General features: G+C 37.5%; 1 long non-coding RNA gene across 1 annotated transcript; it reads right to left on the reverse strand.

Annotated features, from left to right (window-relative positions):
- Nucleotides 1–225: 225 nt before the first annotated feature.
- On the reverse strand, nt 226–18,694 carry LOC138920885 (uncharacterized). Its single transcript, XR_011432844.1, has 5 exons — nt 18,320–18,694; nt 16,929–17,112; nt 15,071–15,165; nt 6,696–6,961; nt 226–984 (listed from the first exon to the last, which is right to left on the reverse strand). It is a non-coding gene; the product is annotated as an uncharacterized lncRNA (long non-coding RNA).
- Between the last annotated feature and the right edge of the window lie 616 nt (nt 18,695–19,310).

Genomic DNA, 19,310 nt, shown 5'->3' on the forward strand with positions numbered 1-19,310 from the left:
TTTCTCATCATAATTGCAGCTAAGCTTTTTGAGCTCTTACTGCATGCCAGGGAGAAGAGTTGAACTGGATCTCCAAGTGTGTGACTACTTGACGGCTTTTGCTTTAGAGTGAGATGTTGAGAAACCAGTTCCAAGTGGAGGGCAACCACTCCCTCACAACTGCCTTATTTCTGCCAAACAGGTCTTTTGATTTCTTTCAGGAAGGACTGCTTATTGTTAGGGTTATTTTTGTTACATCGCCAAAAGAGGTAAAAGCATTGCTATCTGCAGTTCCGCAAGTGGTGCTGGGAGGGGCAGGACATCAGCTCGATAGGGCACAGACTTTCTATTAATTCCCTCCTTACTCCTTGGTCCAGACCTTTCCAGGGCACAGCCAGGCAGGCTGACTGCCTCCTTCCTTACAGCTCCTTCTCAGGCATTCTAGGCTGAAACTCTCTACAATTTGCTTTGCCAACGTTATCCCATCTACTTTTTTTTCAAGCAGAGTTTTGTTTAACTTTTTTCCTCTCCTGATGCCTCCAACAACCTCCCAGCCAACAGACACTCTCTTTGCAATTGTGCATTTATACTTTTTTACTTTATTTTCTGAAATTTTAAAAGGGATCTGAGACAGAGGGGACAGGGTTGCCTAATTTAGCAAATAAAAATGCAGGACACTCAGTTACAACAATTTTTTTTTTTAGAATAAGCATGTCCCACGCAATACTGAAAATATACTTATATTGGAAAAAAATTTGTCTATCTGAAATTAGAATCAACTAGATATCTTAGAGTTTATCTGGAAACCGTGAGAGAGGTGTCTCACCTACCTGCACATCCAGGCTGCTATCTTTAAATAGAACCTTCTCCTAGGTTCATGATGCTTCCTTTCATCTCTCTAGCAGTCCAAACCACCAAGACTATATGAGTGCGTTCAAGGCAATTTTCAACTTCCTCATAATCTTTTCATTTCTGTGGTAGCTCTTCAGTTATATTCCTTATCACCTTGTTGGAATAAAATATAACATGTGGTTACTCTAAGTGACCTTTCTTCAGCCTTTTTCTGAAAGAGTAATAACCTCAAGGCTAGAATCCATGAGCCTATAAACCATATTTATTAATGTTTATACAGAATCCTTTTTGAAGTTCAGGTCAGGAGAAACAATACTTTCATATTTCGGGTAATTTTTCCACAAGAATAAAACAAGGATATGGTTTCTTTTTCATTTAATTACTCTGCATCACTTTCATTATCTCGGGCATGATCCTTCACTAGAGCAGGCAGAAAGAGAGCATTGGTATATAGGTATGGGTATATAGTCATATATGCTGATGGCATATATAGGTATATAGTTATATATGCAGATGGCAAGGCTTTATTGTCAAGAAATAGAATAGACTTAATTGACAACTAGCCATGCTGTTCAATTATCGCCAGGGAAAAATAAAAGTCAATCAAGTACTCTAAAAGCAATTTCATCATTTTGAGTAGATGCTCCACATCATTTATCCAACTTATATACCTAACTGCTTTAAACAACTAATTAATGCTTTCATTTATCTTTGAATTAATCATGCAAACCTTTTAATTCAGAGGGACAACTTAAATTTACATTGTTTACTATTTGACAGGCTCTGGTTGTTAATAGGTTATGTGTGTGTGTGTGTGTGTGTGTGTGTTTAATAATATAAGATAATTGCTTGGCTACAATGACTATGATTTTTCTGGAGTCCAGTTATTGCCACAGGTACTGTGGTGCTGAAAGTTGGGGGGTCTTGATTGTTCATTGGTTTGTTTCTTAAAGTAGAGCCCAGATTAGTTATGGGTGACAATTTAGACCCGCTTCACAAGGCCTTTCTAGGATCCCTTCATGTGGAAGAAGGGTGACTTCTGTTTAAGCATCTGTCTGCATCAGATTTCTTACTGATTAGAAGATTTCCATATGGTATAGCTGCATTTCAGCTTCTCACAGGAGAATGGACCTAGAATTTATGATCACTTAACACTTTGCCAAAGCTTAGGCAAGGGAAACACTGTGAATGGACAAATATCAGGCAGATTTGCCAGCCCTCTATTCCTCTACACTCCAAACTCAATCTGCAATGTAAGCCAGAACAGTATCAGACTTGGAATTTAGCTGGCCCATTCTATATTATCCACCTTGAATTGGCATCCTAACCTCATCATACTATTTTCTTCTCATGCAAATAATTCCCAAAGAAATAAACGAATGCAAGCGATGGTGTATGTACCGCCAGGATGTTGTTGAGGGTGGTACATACTCCATTAGCCGATGCCATTTTTTTTTACAAAGACTCAGAGTTTTCTCTTGGATCCTAATATCAGGATTAACTGTGTTTCTCCTTGGAAATCTATTTCTTTCTATCTTCTTAGTACTGTCAATCTTATGACATGACATGTTAACATCTCTTCAGTGTTTACTGGAAAGCTCAGAGCAAAATGTGCACATTTTGAGCAAAATTTAGCTCAGAGCTAAAATAATTTTTAGCCTTAGGTACAGCACCCAAGGCATATATATACATGTATATACATATATATATATATATTTTTCACTAACCTCATCTCTGGTTTCATTTTATTTTTCTTTTTTGTTTTGACTTTCTCACTTGCTTTTGTATAAAGGCTTTATTTTCTTGGAATAGTTTAGGTTCACAGCAAAACTGAGAGGAAGGTACAGAGAGTTTACATATACCCCCCGCCCCCATACATGCACAGCCTTCTCCATTCTCAACATCCCCCACCAGATGATGAACCTTCATTAGGGTTTTCTCTTGGTGGTATACATTCTGTGGGTTTGGACAAATGCATAATGACATGTAGGCATCATTATAGTATCGTACAGAGTATTTTCATTGCCCTAAAATTCCTGTGCTCCACCTTTTCATCCCTCCGGGTTTCCACTCCAACTGATCTTTTTACTTTTTACTGATCTTTTTACTGTCTCTGTGGTTTTGCCTTTTCCAGAACATCATAGAGTTGGAATCATACAGTATGGAGACTTTCCAGATTGGCTTCTTTCACATAGTAATATGTATTTAAGGTTCCTCCATATCTTTCCATAGCTTGATAGTCCATTTCTTTCTGGTACTGAATAACCTTCCATTGTCTGGATGTATCACAGTTGCTTCCAAGTTTAGACAATTAGGAATAAAGCTGCTATAAACACTCATGAGCAGGTTTTTGTGTGGGCATGTTTTCAACACATTTGGGTAAATATCAAGGAGCATGACTGCTAGATCATATGGTAAGAGTGTATTTAGTTTTGTAAGAAAAGGCCAAACTGTCTTCCAAAGTGGCTGCACCGTTTTACATTCCCACCAGCAATCATGAGAACTCCTGTTGCTCCACATCCTCGCCAGCATTTGTATTATCATTTTCACCTATTTTTAATACCTCTCATTTTTTGGGGCACCAAGATTGAAGACATCATATGTAACATATTTTAAAAATATAGGCAATTGAAAGAAATTAAATCAATTAAAATTTTTAAATTTTTTAAAATTAAAAATATCAATAGCAGAAAAACCTTCAGCATTTTTATTGTGTATCTCTCTCTGTGTGTGTGCATTTGTGTATGTGTAAATTAAATTGTTCATATTTTTGTACATGATCACCTTGTACATATTTTTGCAAAATCTTTTTTTGATTTAAAAGTCAATAACATTTCTCATGTATGGCTACATGACATTGTGTTTTACGAATGTATTTTAATTTATTTAAATATTCTTTTATACTGTTGAACATTTGAGTAGTTTCCAGATTTTTGTCCTTAAAGGCAACTGTGTCAAACTCCCTTTGTAACAATTCTTTGCACATTTTATTCATCAATATACCCTTAGGTCAATAGTTCTTAATGTCACTGTGCCTCAAAGTTATTCTGCCTACTAATCCCTTTTCAGCTTTTGAGACCAAAATTTAATTCCTCCTTTTCTAGAGGGAATTTCTAGAGAAGCCTAAACCCCCAACCTAGAGAGAATTAATTATCTTTTCCATTATGTTCCCATAGACATTTTATATATCCTTAAGTGATGTTAAACTCTTTTTTAATGTGTCTATTTCAATAACTATGTATTATACTATAAATGGTTTTTACCCAGGAATGTGCATCAGAACACTATATTCATAGAGTAAAAAGATACATTCTGAGTTCTGTTTCCTCTAAGGATATGGAAAACCGCAAGAGAACATTGCTCTCAACCTGACAATGAAGAAACGCTAAATCACAACTGGTTTTTTGAGCCCTTTGGAGAGTTGATGTCCCATGGTTACCAAATGAGCCAAATTTCAGAGGGACCTGCCATTCCAAGGGATTATGGACATGTAACCTGCCTCACTCCAAAAGCACAAGAGGAAAAGGTGGCTGGTATAGAAACTAGGAAGAAGAAATCAGCCAAAATTTTAATAAATTCCTGAAAGCTAAGTGTAGGCTAAGGTTTCCCTTCAGAGCAGCGGGGGTCCCAGGAACAAGGGCTGTTTGCATTCACTTCCAAGCTCTTTTCAAGGGCTTCCACCAAGTACTCAGGCTTGGGACAAGGAGAGAGAATTCCCTCGTGGCACAGGCATAGAAAGAGGGGAAAGTGGCATCAAATGCTGTTCACTTCTGCAGACCCTTCTTTAACAGAAAAGGGCATGAAACGCTCCTGTCCCCAGGACTCAGACAAAGATCCATTGCTTCTATGCCATGGGTAAAAGTACAAAGCTCTAGAAGGTAGCAAACCCTCATAGGACCTGGATCCCACAGGAATACAGAGCAGAGTTCCGCTCCCTCTGGAGAGTGACAGGAAAGTTTCTCTCTTCTTTTGTTTTCTTTTTTTAAAGATTGGCATCTGAGCTAACATCTGTGCCAATCTTCTTCTTCTTTTTCCCTTCTTCTTCTCCCCAGAGTCCCCCAGTACATAGTTGTATATTCTAGTTGTAGGTCCTTCTGGTTGTGCCATGTGGGACGCCACCTCAGCGTGGCTTGACCAGCTGTGCCATGTCTGCACCCAGGATCTGAATCAGCGAAACACTGGGCTGCTAAAGCAGAGAACACAAACTTAACCTGTATGATCTCATCTTAACTTGGCTATATCTGCTAAAGCCTTATTTCCAAATAAAATCTCATTCACAGGTAACTGGGTTTAGGATTTTCACTATCTTTTTGGAGGCGTCATTCAACCCACACACATATTCAAGATTTTTTCTTGGTGAGGAAGATTCACTCTGAGCTAACATCCATTGTGAACCTTCCTCTTATTTGCTTGAGGAAGACTAGCCCTGAGCTAACATCTGTGCCAATCCTCCTCCATTTTGTATGTAGGATGCCTCCACAGCATGTCTGATGCATGGAGTAAGTCTGCACTGGGGATCCAAACCGGTGAACCTGGGCCACCAAAGCAGAGTGTGCAGAACTTTAACCACTCGACCATGGGGCAGGCCCTCTCAAGATTTTAACTAAATGAGTGTGTAATCAATGTATAGATAGTGGGGGAATTAATTTACTAAATCCCTAAATTTTGATCAATTTATTACGTAAGTATTAAACAAATAGTTAACAGAATGTAGTTCGTGTGCTGTTTGAAAAGCAGCATGTGTGTGTGGCTATTAGCTGTGCATATGGTGAAAGCTGAGCTGTAGTTATGTAAAGAATGTATTGGTGAATTGATCCTTGCTTCTGGGTTTATGAGCAGCTAGTGTGATGTATGAAAAATGACCTTACTGAAGAGTTTTTCTTTTCCTAGCCCTGTAGTTGCGGTGTGATACTATGGCCCAAGGTGCGGGTGTCTTCGCTTTAATGTCATCTCTTGTCCCAGAGGCAATTTTTGCTTTAGTTACCACAACTGACATTGGAATAGACTCAGTGATGTTTTATTCATGAAAGTAGATCTTATGACTATAGCTTCCAATACACCAGAGACAAAAATATTGCTAAGATTGCACCTAAACTAATCTGTAGTTATGGAACAAATTGACACATAAATTAAATTTTCACTGCTAATGCCTGCTTAACTGTGTAATCATGCTCCAGTTTGGAAGTCGGCTAAAGTTTAGCTTAGATTTGCTCATCAAAGATCACTGAAAATTGGAAAATATCAGAACTTCTATTCTTAACCAATATGCGCCACACCCACAGAGGCTTTTAAGGTTAAATCAACAACTAAGTACCTATTCTTCTACATTTTATTGGATTTGATTCATTGCTAGATACAGGCATAACTTGTTTTACTGTGCTTTGCCGATAACATGTTTTTTATAAGACCCTCCTCCAGCACAATGATTGAGACTCACTGAAGCCTCAGATGATGGTTAGCATTTTTTAGCAATAAAGTATTTTTATTTTTATTTTTGGTGAGGAAGGTTGGCCCTGAGCTAACATCTGTTGCCAATCTTCCTCTTTTTGCTTGAGGAAGATTGTCCCTGGGCTAACATCTGTACCAATCCTCCTCCATTTTGTATGTGGGATGCCACCACAGCATGGCTCGATGAGCAGTGTGTAGATCTGCACCAGGGATTGGAACCCGCGAACCCCAGGCTGCTGAAGCAGAGCATGTGAACTTAACCATTATGCCACCAGACCAGCTCCTAAAGTATTTTTTAATTAAAGTACGTATATTGTTTTTTCAGAAATAATGCTATTGCACACATATTAGATTAGAGTATAGTGGAAACATAACTTTGATATGCACTGGAAAACCAAAAAATTTCTGTTACTTACTTTATTGCAATATTTACTTTATTGCAGTGTTCTGCAAGGGGACCTGCAATATCTTCTAGGCACTTTATATTTTTTCTTGAGAATCCATTCATCGCACGGTGGACATGTCTCCTTCTCCTGCACTTTTTCTTCATTCTCTATTGAGAAGTCATCCTTGTGCTGAAAAACTTTCTGTTTTCCATATGATTGATCTTTTAGGTTGTGGGGGAGTCTTCGCTCAAACAGGGGTTAGAAAAATCACTCTCTTTCATCTTTAGTTTCATCTTCTGAAAGGAAGAAGAATTGAGCTATTTTACCAGCTGTTGTGAACTGTTCAAATTTCCTCTGGGGAGAAAGACCAGTTGCTTTCAAAGCTCTGAGGAGTATCAAAAATGCTCCTGGGCACAAGAAAGTAAATAAAAAGCAATGTAAACCTTCAAAGACTGCTCCTGGGGGCCTAAGATACAGTTTTAGCCACTGAGAATCACTGAAACAAAAACCTGTGGAAAACGCACACAAAATCGGCAAGAATATCTGTTAATTTAGCTTAAGTGTAGGGATCCCATTCATGGTCCTGATGAAGTAAAAGACTGAAAGAAAATATGTGTGCTTTCTTTCCAGAATTTGTGAGCTGGCAAGTTAGAAATAAGATTTGCTGATTCATGAACTAGATTTATTTATTATGGACTTGTCTATACAAATACTCCATAGTAAATCTATAAATCAAAATTTGGGTGAGTTTATTATGTCATGTTTGAGGACTATAGCATGGAGCCTTTCTTCCCCAAGGAAGGAAAGGCACCAAAGAAGTGGGATGTACAAAGTGGTTATATACAGTCTTGGAACAAAGAGCATACACCACATATGATAGGAATGCCTCATTTACAGTTGTCACAAGATGCTTAGCTGGCACAGCAGGCTGGTGGTCAGCAGCTCAGTGGTCACAAGGGGAGCACAGTAGGGCAGTAATGAATCCTTAGTTTCCAGGAAGAGATGCTTATCCTTAAAGAAATGCCAATATGGGAGAAAGTTACATCTCTATCTTTAGGGGCGTTATTCTTGGCTTTGGGGCACAGTAAGTGTTTAAAGCAGATGTACACTGCATGCTCAACAGGCCATGTCAGGACCTTTTGGAAAAACAAGGTCAAGCCAAGTTAGTTTTAACCCAAATGGCTTCCTCAAATACTCCAATATATTCTATCGCTTGTCATTTATTCATCAGACTCTATATCAAACTTGCTCTTCACTCTCTGTTTATAGGTCCTTATTTTTACAACAGGCTCCCTCCTTATCTACTGAGTTCTGAACTTGCCACTTCAAATCTATCCTGCATGCTCACACGAAAAAAATTAAAAATAAAGAAGTAGCGGAAGACCTGTTTTCGCGATAACAGTCTGTGGTACACAGGTCCCAAGATGGCCTCCAATCATCGCCTCCTTCTGGGAGTCACACCCCTGTGTAGTCCTTTCTCATATTGATCGGGTTTGTTCTGTGTGATTAATAGTATACAGTAGAAGTGATGGTATGTCAATTAAGAGATTAGATTTTAAAAGACTGTTGTTTCCCCCTTGGGTGTACTCTCCTGCTGTCTCTCTCATTCTCTCTCTGCCTCTCTGTCCTTCTCTTTGTGTGTCTCTCTCTTTGCTTACTCTTGTGGAAGCCAACCACCATGTAATCAAGACACTCAAGTAGCCTATGGAGAGGCTTATGTGTCAAGTTGCTGAGGCCTCCCAACAACCACATGAGTGAGCTTGGAAACACATCCTTCACCCAGGTCAGGCTTTGACAGCCGACAGCTTGGCTGCAACCTGAGAGATCCTGAGCCAGAACCTTCAGCTAAGCCACTCTCAGATTCTCACCCACAGAAACTCTGAGATAACAAAAAGTTACTGTTTTAAGTGGCTAAGTTTGGAGTAATTTGTAGCGTATAACTAATACAGATTACTTTTGAAAAACCCCAACTCTGTAATTACCTCTTTATTTCCAACGTTTTCAACATTAAAATTCTGCCTACTTTCATGCCCTTCCACATTATGCCTTACTCACTTTCTAATTTGCTTTATTATTTCCCCAACATGAAGACTAGTACTTTCCAGGCCAGAATACTTTCTTTTCAACTGCTACTGCCTTTATCTTCCTTAATTTTATCTACATTCCTCCTTCTGTGCAAAAGTACCTCTTCCTCTCATTTTACCTTACTACTTAAGGTCTGTTCTCTAAAATTAATATCCTCTTGGAATTCTCCCAGGACTAAACCAGGTCACTCTAATAACTTTCTTGTCTGACTCTATGACAGTTAAAAATTAGTAGTACAGGGGCCAGCCCAGTGGCATAACAGTTGAGTTTGTGCGCTCCACTTCGGTGGCCCAAGGTTCACAGGTTCGGATCCTGGGCACAGACCTACATACCACTCAACAAGCCACGCTGTGGAGGTGTCCAACATACAAAATAGAGGAAGATGGTTACAGATGTTAGCTCAGGGCCAATCTTTCTTACAAAAAAAAAGAAAAAATAGTAGTACATAATTAGTCTTAACATCAATAATTTATACAGCTTTTTAAAGATTGCTTTTAGTCTGGTCTACAACACTTGTAGCTTGACCGAGTGCATAACATAATAAGAGTAAGGAAAGAACAAGCCTTTGTTTTAATTAAAATTAAAGTAAAACTTTAATGAAATAGGGAATATATAAAGCCCCTAAGAAATTCCCTAAACTTTATTTTATCTAAAAGTTTTAATAATCTTTATCATAAAACATTTCACTAGAGTTTGCAAGAAATAATTACAAGCCTCCACATTAGTCTATGAGATCCTTCAATTTAGGAATTGTCTTACTCACCCTTGTGTTTTCTGAGTCTAACACAGTTGCTGGCATAGATAAATTAACAACTTTACTGAAATGGAGGGATTTGATCTCTATTGTCATTTCCCTCCCTACCTGCTCATTAGTGAAGATGATAATCTATGAAGTGGCTAGAAGGAAACAAAGCAAATTAGCAGTGTATTCAGTCTACAAATTGGATAATCAATAACTAAAGAGTGGAGAGTAAAATATGCTCTTTATTAATATACCTGCCATGGATCTTCAAGCGCTAATTGATTGATTTCATATATGGCCTGGAGTTATGGGACATATTCGTGTGCTTTGTTGTTAGTACTGCCAAGTTGATTCTGACTCCTAGTGACCCTGTGGACAGCAGAGTGGAACCCTGGGTCTGGTCTTTTTGTGCCATCCTCTCACCTCCCAGTGCTATTTCAGACAATGCTCTGCTGCTGTTCATAGTGTTTTCATGGCCAATTTTTTGGAAGTGGGTGGCCAGGTCCTTCTTCCTAATCTGCCTAGTCTGGAGGCTCCACTCAAACCTGTCTACCATGGGTGACTCTGCTGAGATTTGTAATATCAGTGGCATAGCTTTCAGCATCCCAGCAACATGCAGCTGCCACGGTGCGACAAACTACAGACAGGTGGCGTGGTTCCCTGACTGGAAATGAACCCAGGCTGCAAGATGATGGTGCCAAATCTTAACCACTAGACCACCAGGGCTGGCTATTTGTGTGCTCACCGTTTGACAAATAAAGAAAATGAGTTGTTAAGTTTCATAGTAATATTCACTAAGCATCCAAATCAGTATCTGAAAGAGTTGAAACAGACCTCTGTCTTCCAAGTGTGCCACTTCACTCTTACGCTCTTGCTTCTACTAGAAATTTGATTGGTGACATCCTTTTAGTTGCTTTTTAAATCCTTACTGTGACATTCAAGGCCTTTCAAATATGGATTCTTCCCTACCATTCCATTTATCTCCCTGTGAAGCTGGAGCACCTCAGATTTAATTACATGCCTCACAAATAGGATTGCCAGATTAACAAACAAAAATACAGGAAACCCAGTTAAATTTAAATTTCACATGAACAATGAATAGTTTCTTTTTGGTATGAGTATGTCCCACACCATATATGAAATATATTTTTCTAAAATATACTATTTATTGTTTGTCCGAAGTATAAATTTAACTGAGCATCCTGTATTTTATCTGGCATCCCTACCATTGCTCATCTTCTTGCCTTTGTCTGTCACGTTCCTCTCCATCTCTACATTGAAATCTTATCCATCACTCAAGGCCAAGCTCAAACGCCACCTCCTTGATCAGTTGTTCATGCAAGACATCATGATTGTCCTGGAACAAAAAAAGCCTTTCCTCTTTCTCTTCTTTCATGGAATTTTGGTATTTTGGAGAACTTAGAAATGAAAGAATATGATTTTCCTCTGAATCTCAACCTAAAGTCAACACACAGTAGGTCCATTTGGTTGACCGTGAAATATCAACCTAAACTATTGAGTACTAATGATAAAGAGTTTCCTATAATACTGTGACAAGGTAATCTGTATTGTATTACCTCGGTGAAATATTTGACTTGCTGGCAAATTCCTCACTAGTTCACCGTGGAATGGCAGCTTTCATCCTTAGCTACTGCTCACCAAGAGGTAGTTGCATTTTTTTCCTCCAACCTGTTTGTTGTAATCACATAAATTAATTAAACCTTGTAATCCAATGAAACTTGAAAGTGAGAGTTATTTCTCTGAAAACTAAAATATGTGTTTCAAAACTAAAATTTATGTTGCCTCCATTAAGGCACAATGCTAAAAAATATCATCGAATTGGACGTGGGATTAAAAGCAAAACTATAAAAGATTGAGAAAACAGGAACAACAACCAAAAAGTCATGAACAATTTTATATTCAGATTGCTTTAAATGCATTTAAATTCTTGATTCACTTTAAAGGAGCCATTACTGGAAATTGTAGGTGACATGTTACTCACATAGTTTATGTGAGAAAAAAGGAAAAAGCTCCAATCATCATACCCACACTGAAAAAAAGTCCTGGCCATATAGCAAAGGATGGAGGAATGAATGGAACTTTCCAGGTTTGGGGTTAAAAAATGCAATGTTTGCAGTAAATGTGTATTCACTTATGCCATCATTTCAATTCAATATTTTAAATCACTCACAAACTACTAGGCCCTTTCAGGTCAAATAAGATGTACAAAAGTTAAAATACTTATTGGTATGTTAAATCTATTCAATAATATTAGCATAACTAAAGAAAAAGAAGGATATGAACAGAAAATTCTCATTCTCAAAAGCAGTTTGATGAAAGGAGGGCAGAAATATTGAACTCGGTAAAGGGACATTTAGCCTTGTAGAAAGATTAAATCCTAATTTATGCACATTGAGTGTTTCTATTGGGTTCATCCCTCGACTGAAGGCCATATAGCCCTTGAACTCTTCCATGCTATTTTAGGTGATGACCTTTTCATCAATTTATCTAAGTTCCTTTACCTTGGATTATATTTGAAAAAACAGCTTTTTATTTTGATTTTTATTTGACTTGCTACCTAATGTATTTACTGAGATAGAATGGAGCTAAGCAAAAGATGGAGATTTTGAGATTCACTGTGGTCCAAAAGGTATCTCACACTGGAACAAACTTTCTAACGACTATCAGTTTTGTGCATGTGTGTATTAGTGAGAGAGTGTCGGTGACACTGGTTTTCATAACTCTTTGAGAGAAATCAGCCCCTGACTTCTTCAAAGATGGAAATCAAATCCTGCAACTTATCGTCCTATCTTAAATACTTTTATTTCCCAATAATTTCAGCACTGTTCCTCTTGACAATACAAACACAATCCCTGGCCAATCTCTGTAGTGTGGATGTCTTTTACAGTGATGCTCATAGTACCTCTGATGTATAATTATCCATGTACACATTTTAGCTCTCCTACTGTTTTGTGAAGCGCTTGAGGGCAGAGATTTATGCCTTCTAAATCATTTTGTGAAGTGTCTGGCACATAGTAAGTTGCAGATTGAATGTATTTGGGTTAAATTGAGCTGATGAACTTCTTGGTGTCCCAAATCTAGTACTTAAGGCAGGAGATGTCCTATACTTGAGCATAAATGAACAGTCACAGCTTGGCTACTGAAGGAAACTTTAGGGGAAGACATTTCTCTTTGGCATGCTGTAAAGAGCATTCGCTCCCTCTCCCTGACATGCCATCCTGTTAAAATGAAGCACTTTTCCCTTTGGGCTGATGGACAGCAAAGCAGCATACTTAACTGTAAGACAGTGATGACTGCCCTTGAAGCATCTTGGCCCTGAAGGTTTCTCCTGTCTTTGCAGAAGAACATATGAGATTCAAAGATAGAAATCAAAGCAAACGCAAGAGGTAGAATGACTTTAGGGTTTGCCTTTTATCTGCCAATCAGCTATTTTTGTTCCTATTGGGGAAAGAACTTGTTGGCCAGGATTTATTTACTTAAACTTGGCATAAAGTTATAGCTGTTATTAATAAACAAGCAAGGAGATATATTAATAGTAGACTATGAATATATTCAAAGAACTTTGCCTAGTGTATCATTTAATTCAGGTACAAACCCTCCCTCTGTTCTGTATTCTTCTGTTCTGTCATTTGATGGTATGAGGCGTGCCACAGTGAGAAAATTACCCTAACCTTTACACCATTTTCCTCTGGGAACAGTATTTCAGATAGCTTCCCTTAAGTTCAAGAGCTTAAATCTATTTTTATATCCTCTCTCATATTTAATGTAATGTCTTCTCCTTCTTGTCTTTCTTTTTTCCACTCCTTCACTTCACATATTTTCTACCTCATATGCATTCTTGTATATCAATTTTAAAACATATCTTTTTATAAAAATAGTAAATCTTTTCCTTTCTTTCTGGTTTAACTATTGATTTAATATGTTTTAATTGTTCCTACCGAATGCTTCATTTTTGTCTATAGCTAAGCCAGGCATCTTGGACTTGTCTCTGCTCCTTTTTAACAACTTTTGGGCTTTTCTTTTCCCTCATTACTTTTATGTCAATTACAGGTGAAATCTGAATGCTTCTCTTAATCATATGCTATATTAGTAAATTAATCTCGATTTTATGCAATATTTATTAAGTCTAAAGTTTCCAAGAAAAATAAGATCTGACATGTACATTGTCAAGAACATTTATTGAACCAATTTTTGCTTTCTGACATCTGGATAGAACATAGATAAAATTTTTAAAATCTTTCATTGTATATTTCAGTGTTTCTATAACTATAGCATACGTGTAATTCATTTGGAAGAACCTGTTATAATTCATATTTCTGGGTCCCAAAACACGGGATTCTGATTCAGTAGCTAGTTCTGAGGTAGAGTCAAGAAGCAGATGTTACAGGACTGATGAGAAAAATTCTACCCTGTAAAGACTGACCCTTTCAATGAGTAGTGATCACATTATTACACAACATTGTCTTTGTTTCATATAAACTTTTTAGAGCACCCTCAAAATCTGGGGCAAAATTATTCACCTAATCATTTGACAAACATTTACTGAGTGTCTCTAACGTAATAGTTTTTGGGGATATAGCAATCAGACAAAGGAAGCAAAAATACCTGCCCTTATGGAGCTTTAGCAAAGTGACAGTCTATAGACAAAAAAATTTCTGAAATATATAATATATTACCTAGTGATAAATCTAAAGGAAAATAAAGCAGGGAAGAAGTAGACAGTAGGAGTTGAAGTTTTAGATCAGGAAGCCAGGAAATCCTCCCTGGGAAAGTAACTTAAGTGTTAACCCTAAAAGAAGTGTGTTACCTTTATAACCCTGGAGTGATGTTCAAAATATTTGATAAAAAAGAATGTGGCCTGGACTTGCCAAATGCTCTGACCTGGAAGAGATTGACTCCAACCTCATCCTCCAGTTCACGGTTATCCTTTCTCTGACCTTATCGTGCCTGGTCCAGAATTGCATTTCCTGATCACATGTGGTTTCTTTGGTTAAAAGGAAGACACTCATGAGGCTACCATCAGGTCGTTTAAGGAGTGAATGGGAAGCCAGGGCTACAGAACCAGGCTCAGAAACAGACCAAGAACCAGAGCATCAGAAACCATTTGGTTGTCTCATCAGAGCCTGCCTCTGGTAGACATAAACTTGATCATTATTTTCCACTTTGTGTGGCACTCATCTCTATATCCAAAGTCTCACAAGAGAAGATCTGACTATGCTCAGGTCACATGCACTTTCCTTGGCCACCCAGAGGTGCCACAAAGAAGCACTTAGCAGAAGGAACAGCTTCACCTTTTGTACAGGCAGGACCTCTAGATTCAGAGAGCCACCCAGAGTGTCCATGGTGTGGGACAGCTAATATCCACTACAGTCATGATTTTTCCCAGCTCTACAAGCTCCACATTAATGCCTATGAGCATCTGGTTTAATATCACTAGATCCATTATTTCTATTAGTATGTTATATAAACTTTCCTGTGCTAAAAGACTGGTGAACATAATGAGTTATACATCAAATCACCACTTTTACAATGAATCCCACTGAGGGAAACAACTTACATTGTGAGATGCATTTTCTTCTTCAGGACTTCTTTAGCTGTTAAGCTGGGCTAGGATGCCACAGTTGGCCACATGTCAACTCCTATGATTGACATCTAGGGAACAGAAGACATTGAGAGGGAAGGCGCAATAAAATTTGACTAGTTCCTTACGTTAAAATAAAATTTATTAAAAATAAATTAGTAAGAATTTTCAAATTCTTTCAATTCAAATATACCTTATCTTTTTTTTAATGGACTAGAAAATTTCATTTTCTTTTATATTGTGTAGTCTGTTTTTCATAACGGTTTTCTGATCTCAATGACCTCTCCTTTCTCTGCAGTCAGCTTTGTGCAAAGCCTTTCTGGCTCCCACAGGAGCTTTAACAGTAGTGGCATTTGCAGTAGGTGGTGACGGCATTTCTAAAAATTTCTCTGTGCTGGAAAAATAAGACATATGCGTTGACATTTCCAATTTGAGCACAATAGCTGTTCATTAATTCTGTATTGTAAATGCCATTTCTGGATTTGATTTTCTTTGATTTTCCCAGATTCATTCATTTCAATAATTCTCTGCTCTGCAGAACCATCTTATCTTTATTTTTGGTGTGTTTATGCTGGTATCTTTCCACAGACCCATTTTTATGATTAAATATTATTTACTTTACATGGAGAAAAAATGAGATGAGTTATTATACAATGAATCTGCTTCAATGTCATAGGCATGTGTTTTAAATTGAAAATTTTTGTTTTTAATACATTAGTAGGATTAGAATACAAAGGTAGTGAGCCTAGTCTGAAATGTAAATGTTCTTGGAAAATGCAAATATATTTAGATTTACTAATGTTCATAATCAAAGAAGTCCCTTCATTCAAACAAATGACTAGATGTAAATATTGAAATAAAAAGATATACGTTATGAATTGTCTAGTGTTGTTTCCTTTTCTGAACATTAACAAGTCAGCCTATTTGAAATTGATGCCTGTAATCTCTGAGTGGGGATGGGAGATGTTGGGAATTTTTGGAGTACTAATGTGTTGACTTTTGGGATTCTGGGGGAAATTTTTTTTGTTCCTAAATATTTCTGTCCCCAACATCTCCAGGAACCAAGAACTGTGAGATTCTGACTCTCATCTCAAGCATTATGGACTTCAGAATCACCCTTTCATGGTTTGTTACAGGCCAGGTACCTGAACTCCATTCAGAACATAATGAATCATAATATCCAGGTCTAAGTTTCTACATTAAAATACATCTCAGGTGAATCTTATGTTCACCAAAGTTTGAGAACTATTTATTAATAATCCTCTCTTACCCATAGCTGATACCATTTAATCTCCAAATTCAGATACTTTCCTCTTCTTATAACTAACACATTCTGCAAGTAACCTTAAAAACAGTCAAAATGCACTGAGAAAGGGATAATCTCTTCAATAAATGGTGCTGAGAAAACTGGACAGCCACATGCAAAAGAATGAAACTGAACCCCTATCTTACACCATCCACAAAAATTAACTCGAAATGGATTAAAGACTTAAATGTAAGACCTGAAATAGTAAAACTCTCAGAAGAAAGTATAGGGGAAAGGCCCCTGATACTGGTTTTGGCGGTGATTGTTTTGGATATGACTCCAAAAGCACAGACAACAAAAGTGAAAATAAATAAGTGGGACTACATCAAACTAAAAAGCTTCTGCACAGCAAAGGAAACAATCAATAAAATGAAAAAGCAACCTATGGGATGGGAAAAACTATTTCCAACTATACATCTAATAAGGGTTAATATCCAAAATATATAAGGAACTCAATAGCAAAAAAAAATCCAATTAAAAAATAGGCAAAGGTGGGCCGGCCCTGTGGCACAGTGGTTAAGTTCTCACCTTCCGCCCTCTGCGGCCCAGGGTTCACAGGTTTGGATCCTGGGTGTGGACGTATGTACTGCTTGTCAAGCCATGCTATGATAGGCATCCCACATATGAAGTAGAAGAAGATGGGCACGATGTTAGCTCAGGGCAGTCTTCCTCAGCAAAAGGAGGAGAATTGGCGGCAGATGTTAGCTCAGGGCTAATCTTCCACAAAAAAAAAAGACAAAAAATTTGAATAGACATTTTCCAAAGAAGACATACAAATGACCAATAGGCACATTAAAATGTATTCAACAACACTAACCATGAGGGAAATGCAAGTGAAAACCACTATGAGCTACTATCTCATACCTGTTAGGATGGCTATTATGAGAGACAAGAGATAACAACTGTTGGCAAGGATATGAAGAAAGGAGAACTCTTGTGCACTGTTGGTGGGAATGTAAATTGGTGCAGCCATTAAGGAAAACAGTTTGGAGGCTTCTCAAAAATTACAAATAGAACTCCGATATGATCCAGCAATCCCACTTCTGGGTATGTATTTGAAGGAAACAAAATCAGTATATTGAAGAGATATATACACTTTCATGTTTATTGAAACATTATTCACAATAGCCAAGATGTGGAAACAACCTACATGGCCATCAACAGATGAATGGATAAAGATAATGTGGTACAAATATTCAATGGACTATTGTTCAACCACAGTAAAGAAGGAAATCCTGCCATTTGCAACAACATGGATGAAATTGGAGTGTATTATGCTAAGTGAAATAAGCCAGATAGAGAAAGACAAATATGTGGAATCTAAAAACATTAAGTAAATAAAGCTGATCTCATAGAAACAGAGAGTAGAGTGGTGGCTGCCAGAGGTTGAGGGCTGGGGAAACTGGGGAGATTTAGATCAAAGGGTACAAACTTTCAGTCATAAGAGGAAGAAGTTCTGAGGATTTAGTGTACAGCATAGTAACTGTAGTTTATACCACAGTATTGTATACTTGAAATTTGTTGATAAAAGACCTTGAGCTAAGTGTTCTCATGGCACACACGCAAAAAAGGAGTTAGCTATGTGAGGTGATGGATGTATTAAGTAACTTGGTGGTGGTAATCCTTTCACAGCATGGATGTATATGAAATGATCATGTTGTACACTAAATATATACAGTTTTGTGAATTATTTCTCAACAAAAATGGAAAAAATAAAATACATAGAAGAATCGAAGAAAACAAGTCAACACATTGAATAGTGTAAGGTTCAATATCAAGTCATTCCTACTATTTCCTTCTTATCCTTTTGTCTCTCCAGACCGTGTCCAGTCTGATAACCTGCCTAGTAACCTTGCCCCTACAAGGCTGACGCTTTGAACTATTCAATTCCCAGAACTACATTTGGCCTTGAGACTTACCTCAGAGGTATCCTTCTATTTTTCATTTTTCACTCATGTTCAGATTAACTTCATTGGGATGAGATCTTTCAAGACTTGGCAAAGGTGCCATTTATTATAAGAAGTATACTCCAATCTCTCAGGCTGAGCTCCTCCTCTGGGCTCCCTCCTGTTCATACCACTAAATCAGCTTTGTTTACATTACATTGCACTGCCAGTTGGTGTTTGGGGTAGGTCCCTCATTAGACAATGAGGACCTCTATGGCAAGGGTCTTACTGTATAAATTCTTGTATTCTCGGAGCCTGCGAATTACTCGACATCCAGTAAGTCCATCATAAATACTTGTTGCGTCGATACGAATTGAGGCAACCACAGTTTCTGTGCCAGAGAGTGGTTATGAAAGCAGAAAGTGGTTATGAAGGTCCAATTCAGCTGTGCTCTTTTACCGTTTAATTCTAATCTTAGCTCTTTGATCATAACTTAACATATTGAGGAAAAAAGAGATCCAGGGACATTTTGTTCTCTGACTAGATAATGTTTACCTTAATATTTCAAAGAATTGCAAGTTCCCATTTTCTTTTGACTTAATGAAAGTTCATGATTTAAAATAAACTAATTATTGTTGAAGGCTAGTTTTCAATTTGAGTAAAAGAAAATGCAATTTTTTAAAATGTTAAGCCTCCGGCATAACAATAATAATCATTTTCTTTTCACTGATTAAGTTAGAGAGCACTGACATCTTCTGCTATTGAGTGCTATTTTTTGCTTATATTTTGCTATTGAGTGAGCCCCAGGTGGGCACAATAGGTTTGATCAGAGTAATGTGTTAATGGCTTTGAAAACAAATATTTATTTGAGTTTTCTTGAACTCTTCTTGTGAGCTCATGTAAGTTCATTATTCTCAAAATTCTGGATTTGGCTTTAGCCTAGAAATGTTTTATGTAAATCACATAAGACAAGATGAAGTTAATGCTGCATATTTTCTTCTTTGAAATATATCTGTGCCTACCA

The sequence above is a fragment of the Equus caballus genome, chromosome 26, assembly GCF_041296265.1.
Source record: "Equus caballus isolate H_3958 breed thoroughbred chromosome 26, TB-T2T, whole genome shotgun sequence".
NCBI classification, from domain to species: Eukaryota; Metazoa; Chordata; class Mammalia; order Perissodactyla; family Equidae; genus Equus; species Equus caballus.